Source organism: Engystomops pustulosus, chromosome 2 (assembly GCF_040894005.1).
Source record: "Engystomops pustulosus chromosome 2, aEngPut4.maternal, whole genome shotgun sequence".
Taxonomy (NCBI): Eukaryota; Metazoa; Chordata; class Amphibia; order Anura; family Leptodactylidae; genus Engystomops; species Engystomops pustulosus.
Genome location: NC_092412.1, coordinates 210,842,797 through 210,851,876, shown reverse-complemented (window position 1 = coordinate 210,851,876; position 9,080 = coordinate 210,842,797).

Genomic DNA, 9,080 nt, shown 5'->3' with positions numbered 1-9,080 from the left:
TCCAAAACATACTGGTAGGTTGATTAGATTATGAGCCTCATTGGGGACAGGGACCCCTGGCAAGCTCTGTGCAGCGCTGCGTAATCTGTGTGCTATATAAATAAAGAATTATTATTATTAAAGGGCTATTCCCATCTGGGCATTTACATTTAATTTCATTCATTTGCCACCTGTAAACATTTCTTCAATTGGATGTTATTAAAAAAATGTTCCTGTGTGAAGCACATTTTGGCAGCAATGCCCAGACGTATGCTATTGAGTCCTGTCTGACCACCTGGTTTCAGCGATCATTACCACAGGACGGCTGTGGGACCTGCAGTTACTCCCGGACATTTCATATACGATAACCTTTTTGTTTCTTTGTGCAATCTCTCCAGCAGAGGTGGTCGTAAGCAAGGAGTTTCTGGTTTCTAGGGGACCATATGACTACATTTATGAGAAATTATCATCACACAGGTAACATTTTTTTTAATAACATCCAATTGAAGAAATGTATATATATGGCAGATTATTGAAACAGAATGTGAATGCCCAGACGAGAATACCCCTTTAACCCCTTCCCGACATTTGACGTAATAGTACTGCATCGCGGGAGGTGCGTTCCCGCAAAATGCAGTACTATTACGTCAAGCTTCTGGCGCCGGCTCCTGAACGGAGCCGGCGCCAGAAGCTGCGGGTGTCGGCTATGTATTATAGCTGACACCCGCCTCTAACACCCGCGATCGGAGATTTCTCCGATCGCGGGTGTTAACCCCTAACACGCCGCGGTCGCGCTGACCGCGGCGTGTTAGAGGCATTTAAAGACAGTTATAGCTGAATCGGACCCCCCCCCGCGGCGCTTACCGGGGGGGGGTCCGCTGCTCCGATCGCAGCCCCGGGACTGCCGGTGCCCGGGGCTGCGAGATCTTGATCCGGAAGCCGGGTCCGTGCCTTCTGGCAGGACCCGGCTGTAAGACACTGGGCATGCGCAGCATGCTCAGTGTCTTACATTACACAGTGCAATACATCTGTATTGCACTGTGTAACCTGTAAAAAAGCTTGTCAGTTACTGTAAAAAAAGTAAAAATAAATAAATAAAGGTTTTTTACAATAAAAATAAATAATAAAAGAAAGTGAAAGTCCCCCCAAACACCACATTTCCCTTTACACAAGTAATAAAGTATAAAAAACACTAAATTACGAAAAAACCCCACTTATTTGGTATCGATGCGTCCGTAACAATCTGTACAATAAATCCTAATCATAATTGGACCCGCTCGGTGAACGTGGTAAAAAAAAAAACCAAAAACTTGCCAAAAATTAAAGTAAAGTAAAGTAAAAAAAAGTAAAGTAAAGCCAAATTGCTTTACAAAAAATGTTCTAAAAAGTGATCCGAAAAAGTTACAAGCACCAAAATGATACCAATAAAAAGAGCAACTTGTCACGCAAAAAATAAGCTTACAACCAGCTCCGTAAACCAAAAAATACTATAATTATGCTGCTATAAAAATGGCAATACTAAAACAAATACAATTTTTTCTATTCTAGTTTTCCTTCAATAAAATTGGACAAATATAAATAAAACTATATAAATGAGGTATCACCGTAATCGTAGTGATCCGTAGAATAAAGATAATATATTATTGTTATGCTACAGTGAACACCCCCCCAAAAAAATGCTAAAAATCCAAAACAAGAATTGATGATTTTATTTTCCTCCACACGTAAAAAGTTAATAAAATTGCTTCAATAAGCTAAAAACCCACTAAAATTAATTTTTTTTTTACAGTGCATCTCGTCTCGCAAAAAATAAGCCCTTATTTGTCTAAATTGCTTAAAAAATAAATAAAGATTGTATAGCCTATTCCCAACGAGCGTTGTTATAGAACGGTGCAGCGGGTAGTGACTTTCCAACACCGGTCAGGGTAAGACGGCGGCTGTTCACTGCTCGGGGTAAGACGGCGGCTGTTCCTGACAGCCATCCATCCTGCCCCATGGACCAGAAGGGTTACGCCCCCCCCCCCACCCCCCCAGTTTATTATCGCTGCTATTGGCTCATCAATTCAGATGAGCCAATAGCAGCGAATTTACTTATGACGTCAGTAATACCGGTCACCATGTCTGTAGACACGGTGATCGGGGCAGGGTGGCGGCTGTTCCTGACAGCCACCAATTGTGCCTTGCGGTCCAGAGGGGTTTTGTTGCCCCCCTCTGTCCATGTTTGCCGCTATTGGCTGGTCGATTTGGTCCAGCCAAAAGCAGCAATATTCGTCACAATGGGCATCGCTAAGGTGAATAAGAGCAACACTTGGCGATAATTTCCCTACTAAAACGAAGAAAAGCGCTGGTCGTGCACATTGTACAGATGATGCTGTACAACTCTTACGAGCTGTTCCAATGTGCAGGTCCTGCCGTATCATTTCTCCGTTTTCAAGAAGAAGATATTAGGAAACTAATATTGGGACAAGAAGGACGGAGCCCCAGTACCTCTGGTTTAGATGTTCCTGTGTTTTGCCAGGACAGCATTTTCCCGGTGAATTCTGCTGCTTCTAATGGTAGGACTCAATAAAGAGTCTGTTCCAAAAGAGAAGTTAGGATGGACACTACATACTACTAAGAGACCTGCGACAACTCCAGAGTGACAAAAGTTTAGTTGGTCCCCTGGTATATTCTACCTCCTTATACACTAGACATTCACAATTCACGCCCAACCTGTTGTGAATTAATTTTGGTAAAATGAATAATTGTAACAACTGTTATGTCCCGTTGCTCCCTATACCCCTCCATTATTTCATAAGGGGCGCCACATAATGGGCACTGAACTTTCCAGAAATAATTGAAATTACCATCTTGGACTCCATTGCACATCATATTTGGAAACCACCTATATGTTCAAAATGATCATTTCACCATGCGTATTACACTACACCACATAATACACTTGCTATATTCCCCAAGGGGTGTACATTCAACAATTATGGTCACTTTTCGGGTTTTCCTCTGTTTTGGTACCACTACGGCTCTCCAAATGCATCCTGACACATGTGAAGGATTTCTTGCAAATTTGGCCTCTAAAAGACAAACATTCCTCTTTTCCGCTACTGTGCGCCCATAAAGCATTTTATATGCACATGTGGGGTACTTCTACACTCGGGAGAAATAGTTTTACACCTTTTTTGGGGTTATTTAATATATTATCCCTTGTGGCTTACATAAATTAGGGGTAAAGTGACATTTATAGGAAAATTTTCACCTTTTTAATGATTAGGGCCTAATTGGATCATTCACCTGTTGGGGCAAATACATATATTACACATTGCAAAATTCTCTAAGGGGTGTGCATTCATAGATTAGGGTCACTTTTCGGATTCTTATCTGTTTTATACCACTAGGGTTCTCCAAATGCATGTCAAACATTTCTGTCAAATTTGGCTTCTAAAAGGCAAACATTCCCCTTTCCTTTTACTGTGCGCCCATACAACATTTTATATACACATGTGGGGTACTTCTACACTTGAGAGAAATAGGTTTACACATTTTGGGTGGTTATTACATTTTTTTTATCCCTTGTGGCTATATAAAATTAGGAGTAAAATGACCTTTATAGGAAAATGTTCACCTTTTATCTAATTAAGTCCTAATTAAATCAAACACCTTTACGGACAAATACACATATTACACCTTGCTAAATTCTCTAAGGGGTGTGCTTTCCAAAATGGTGACACTTGTTGGGGTTCCCCTCTGTTTTGGTACCACTACGGCTCTCTAAATGCATCCTGACACATGTAAAGGATGTCTGTCAAATTTGGCTTCTTAAAGGCCAATGCCCCTCTTTCCCTTCTGAGCTTCACTGCGTACCCATACAACATTTTATTTGCATGTGTGGGGCAATTTTATACTTGGGAGAAATGCTAGTACACATTTTTTGGGGTTGTTTCATCTTTAATGCCTTATGGGATACAAAAATTAGCCGTAAAAGTGACTTTTTTAGGAAAATGTTCACCTTTTTCCTTTTAGGGACCTAATTGAAGCAAACACCTGTAGGGGAAAATACACATATTACACCTTGCTGAATTCTCCAAAGGGTGCACTTTCCAAAATGGTGACACTTGTTGGGGTTCCCCTCTGTTTTGGTACCACTAGGGCTCTCCAAATGCATCCTGACACATGTAAAGGATGATTGTCAAATCTGGCTTCTAAAAGGCCAAAGCCCCTCTTTCCCTTCTGAGCCCTACTGTGTACCCATACAACACTTTATATGCAAAAGTGGTGCAGTTCTGTGCTTAGGAGAAATAGTTTTACACATTTATGGGGGTTGTTTCATCTTTTATCCCTTGTGGCTTACAAAAATTTGGGGTAAAAGTGACTTTTTTGAGAAAATTTTCACCTTTTTTCACTTTTGGGGCCTAATTGAATCAAACACCTGTTGGGGAAAATACACAAATTACACGTTGCTAAACTCTCCAAGGGGTGTACTTTCCAAAATGGTGTCTCATGTTGGGGCTTTTCTCTGTTTTGGTACCATTATGGCTCTCCAAATGCATCCTGACACATGAAAACTTTTTCAGCCATATTTGCCCTGCAAAAACGAAACAACGCTCTTTCCATTCCAAGTGCCCCCCTGTGCCCGTACAGCAGGGTACAGTGACAAAATGGGTATTGGCATACTCAGGAGGAATTGCCCTAAATATTGTAAAATGCATTTTCCTTTTTAACCCATTGTGAAGGTGCAAATTTTAGTGTTCAATGAATCTATTGTGAGATAAAATTACATTTCTCTAATTTCACTTTCATTTATCTTTCACCCTCATGAAACGCTCAAAGGGTTAACAAAATTCCCAAAGGTTGTTTTGAATATTTTGAGGGGTGTAGTTTCTAAAATGGTGTCATTTGTGGGGGGTTTCTGTCATGTGGGCCTTATAAAGTCACTTCTAACTAAATTAACCCTCCAAAAGTAGGTTTTGATGATTTTCGTGAAAATCTGAAAAATTGCACCTAAAGTTATAAGCCTCCTAACATCTTAAATAAAGGAAAAGATGTTTGAAAAATGATGCCAAGTTAAAGCAGACATATGAAAAATGTTAGTTATCAAGTTATTTTAGTGATATGACCAACTTTCCAAAAAGTAGAAAATTTTGAATCTGGAAAACATTGTTTTTCTCAAAATTTTTGCCAAATTTCCATTTATTTCATAAATAAATACTAAATATATTGATTAAATTTCTCAACCAGCATGAAGTACAATGTGTCACGAAAAAACAATCTCAAAATCAACTGGATATGTTAAAGCGTTCCAAAGTTATAACCACTTAAATAGACACATGTCAGATTTTAAAAAATGGGCCGTGTCAGGAAGGTGAAAAGTGGCTTCAGCGTTAAGGGGTTAAGTTATGAATAGGGAAAGAGAGTTGGGAAATGATTGGGGCAGGTTCTGCTCCCATTACTCCAGGGAGACATAGCTACCAAGATATATTGACATACATACTAGATGCCATTCAATCAGCTGATGGCAATGAAGTCTTTCATTTTATAAGGGATTGTCTGGTGGGAAGAATGTCTCATGGTTGTAGAATATCCATAATTAGATTTGGCATTTAAAGTACACTGGTTTGGGATACCTTTTTACCTGGTACCTGCTACAAGTGATCCGGGTGAATAAGCTACATCCCACTTTTCGACATGGATTGCATTATAGTCAAATCCCAGCCGCATACCGTATAAGCAACACATGACATTAACGCAAATCATCACCCGGAGATCTGTTCTTTTTCTGCTCTCAGAATTTGTGTCGCTGACAATGTTGGCACTCTGAAGAATCAAATTCAGTGCCAAAAGTAACCAAGCATGCAGTTTCATTCTGGTGTGGTTTATAAGTAAAGCATTGCAGCATACTTTATATAAGGCATTCAACATGTCACATTAACACTAAGTTTACAAAACACTGAGCTTAAGAACCAGCATCAAACCACAAAGCAGATAGCAGCAGTAGAGTGATCTATACTGGGTACTCTGTGCTTTTTAGGGTTTATTCAGACGGCCACAATAGCAGTCTATGGTTCCCGGTCATGGTGCGGTCGTCTCACTGCACTGTGACTTAGCCAGGCTGCTTGTCTGCCTATTGAGGGAGTTGAGGCGAAGAGCGCTCTCTCTGTTCTCTTGATCCAGTCGGCCAATCAAACAGCCCTCTGAGTCCACCGTTATACAGCACACTGGTTAATGAAGATAAGTAACCAACAAAGTCTACATATACAAGATAATAACAATGAAGGAAAAATTAATATCAGATTTATTATTGTCTGTCACTCTGCAACCCCACTGATCTGCTATTCTCATCAGCTAATAAACAAAATAAAATAGGAAGAGGACAGCTCCTTTCTCAGTGTAGTGGTCAGATCAGATAACTGCTGATCAACATCCTAGCCTATGAAAGAGCTAAGCTGCAGTGACTAGGTTTGGCCACTATACTCATGTCTGATTACTGTTCCATTCAGGTGGGCAGTGGGTTTTTGCCCTCCACCAGTAGAACAGTGAGCACCTATCCCGAGGATAAAGACCCCTGCTTAGGCCAGTCATTGATGTGACCTATGTTAATTGGTCACTCTAGAAATCAATGACTGGTTAAAGCAAAGACTAGAGGATGAACAAAACAGTTCCACCAGTAAAAAAGAGAAAAGCTAGCAACTTTCACTTTCCAAAAAAAAAATTGTTGATGCTCAGAGCCTAAAATCCTGGCATTTAGATCCAAAGTTCATACAAAAATAGTAGAAGCCACAGCATCCGATAAGGTGAAGAAGGTAGAACCTTTATTCACATGAGCATAACATCTGCCATGTTTTGATTCTCCATGAATATTTGTCAAGCATATGTGCAAAGATTCATTTAAAATTCATACAAAGTGAAATTTTATATTCAATCGGTGACAAACAACTCCGTGAAGAAACATTTGGCGCGTGGATAATCAGATACACCTCTACCGCAAATTCAGTACTAAATGCGCATGAGCCGCAACTTCTGTTGTCAAGGCTAATAAGATCCCGTCATCTCATGTGACCACTATCAAGATCACGGTAACGTATATCTCATGACCAGGATATGAGGTTCAATTACTCTGATCTCTATGCAACATCCACCACCAGGGCTTTGCCTTTTCTCTTTGCCTGGATGAAGCTGGGGCCCGGAATAACGAAGTGACTGGCTGTTGCGGCCTTAGGCACCGATGGTCACGGTGCTTGGTATACAGGAGCGGAGACCTTGTCCAGAGCTTGGCAGGTCTCTAGCAGGTGGTGTGTGCAAGAAAATGGAGGGAGAGGCTGATAGAATAGGTTTCTCCCAGGGACAACCCCAATGTGTAGATAGGGATCCCTGATTATGGAGGATCGGGAGCCTGTGATGGTGAACAGCCTAATCCAGGGATCACACGGAGGCACGTTGGTGCAGAATAACTTACAGTTCTTTATTGGCACAGCAAACAGCAGCCAATGGCCTTAAACATTGGCAGAACTTCAGCTGGAAGGGGATAGCTGGTTGGAGTGCAGGTCCACAGGGTGTTGCATCTATCTTTACATGAGGGTACAAAACAGAACCACATTACTACTACAATACTACAATCTGAAAAGTGGTGAAAACTGTGATGTCAACAACCTGAGCAGTAAAAGTTGAGAAATATGAGCTAAATTCCTAGCATTTGGGGAGTCAAACCTTGACATCATGTGACAGCATAGTATGTCATGGTTTCGTTAAGCCTGCATGAAAGGATCTCACAGGCTGAGCTTTCTTCATACGTACCGGATGTTTGCTGCATTATTGCCCATTGCTAACACCCATAATAGTTGCTGCCACCGTATAAATACTGCTGGTTGTTGGGTTGCAGTAAACAGTATGAGTGATCGCAGTAAATAGATGAGCGGTAAAAAAATAATCATGTATGCAGTGCAGCATTGTATGAGTGACTATACCATAGGGTAAATAAAAACAGTAAAAGTTTTTTATGAAAAATAAAAGATTATTATTCCTTACAGTAAACGCTGTAACAGAAAAAATCCCAAAAGTCTAATTCACCACTTTTAGGCCATTTTGCATTAAATAAGTAATTTAATAAAAAGTGATCAAAAGGTCGTACAATCTGTAAAGTGGGATAAAATGTCAGTTCATTTAGCAAAAAATGACACCTTGTAGAAAACTGGGTATTTACCTTATGTCCAATATATACACAGATGGGGTTTTGGCTTCCTTTGCAGACTTTCAAGCTAAATATCCCCTGGACAGTTGCTGGTTTTATTGGTATTTCCAACTAAGACATGAATTGTCAGCATAATTTCCTAATCAATCCGGACTTATACCCAAATATTAACTGCTCTATACAAAACACAAGGCCAAGAGGTCTAGTCTCCACTGTCTACATGCATCTCATATCACAAAGAGTTGAGTGCACCCCCCTAGGGGCATTTGGTGTAGGGAACTCATCCCTACTCTAATGGACGAGACGGATGAGAATATTCTCTCCTCCCATCTAAAGGTTTCCCCCTCGGTGAATAATAAAATGATGCAACTTTATAAAATACACCAGGCAGATCTTGCTCCAATACATCTATTCATAATGGGACGTGCACCCAACACTGCTTGTCCGCAATGTGGCTCCCTAGAAGCCGATTTTTGGAACATGTACTGGGTGTTCCCCCCCATTGTACGCTTTTCTTTTTGATTTATTTTCCTTGCAAGTGCCTTGTAACACTAACTAAATAAACCTGGCCCCACTACCATAGGATTTTCTTACAGGAATCACTTTTCATGGCCAGAAAATATATTGGCTTGAGATGATATGATCCCAACACCTCACTCTGAGGATGTGGAAATCCAACATTAGAGCTCATGCAAACGACCATCAGGGAGACGTATGTACGGCCGCAAGCATGGACGTACATACGTCCCTAATAGACGGCTATGGCGCATGGGCTAGGTACGGTGAGTGCAACAAGCGGTGACCGTTCCGAGCCGTAGCCGTAAAAAGACACAGCCTGATCTTTAGCTGTATCCGTGGACGTGCGGCTAGTATTTTCTATTGAGAGGGACAGGGGCAAGCAGTGCTCACCCCCTCCTCCTCT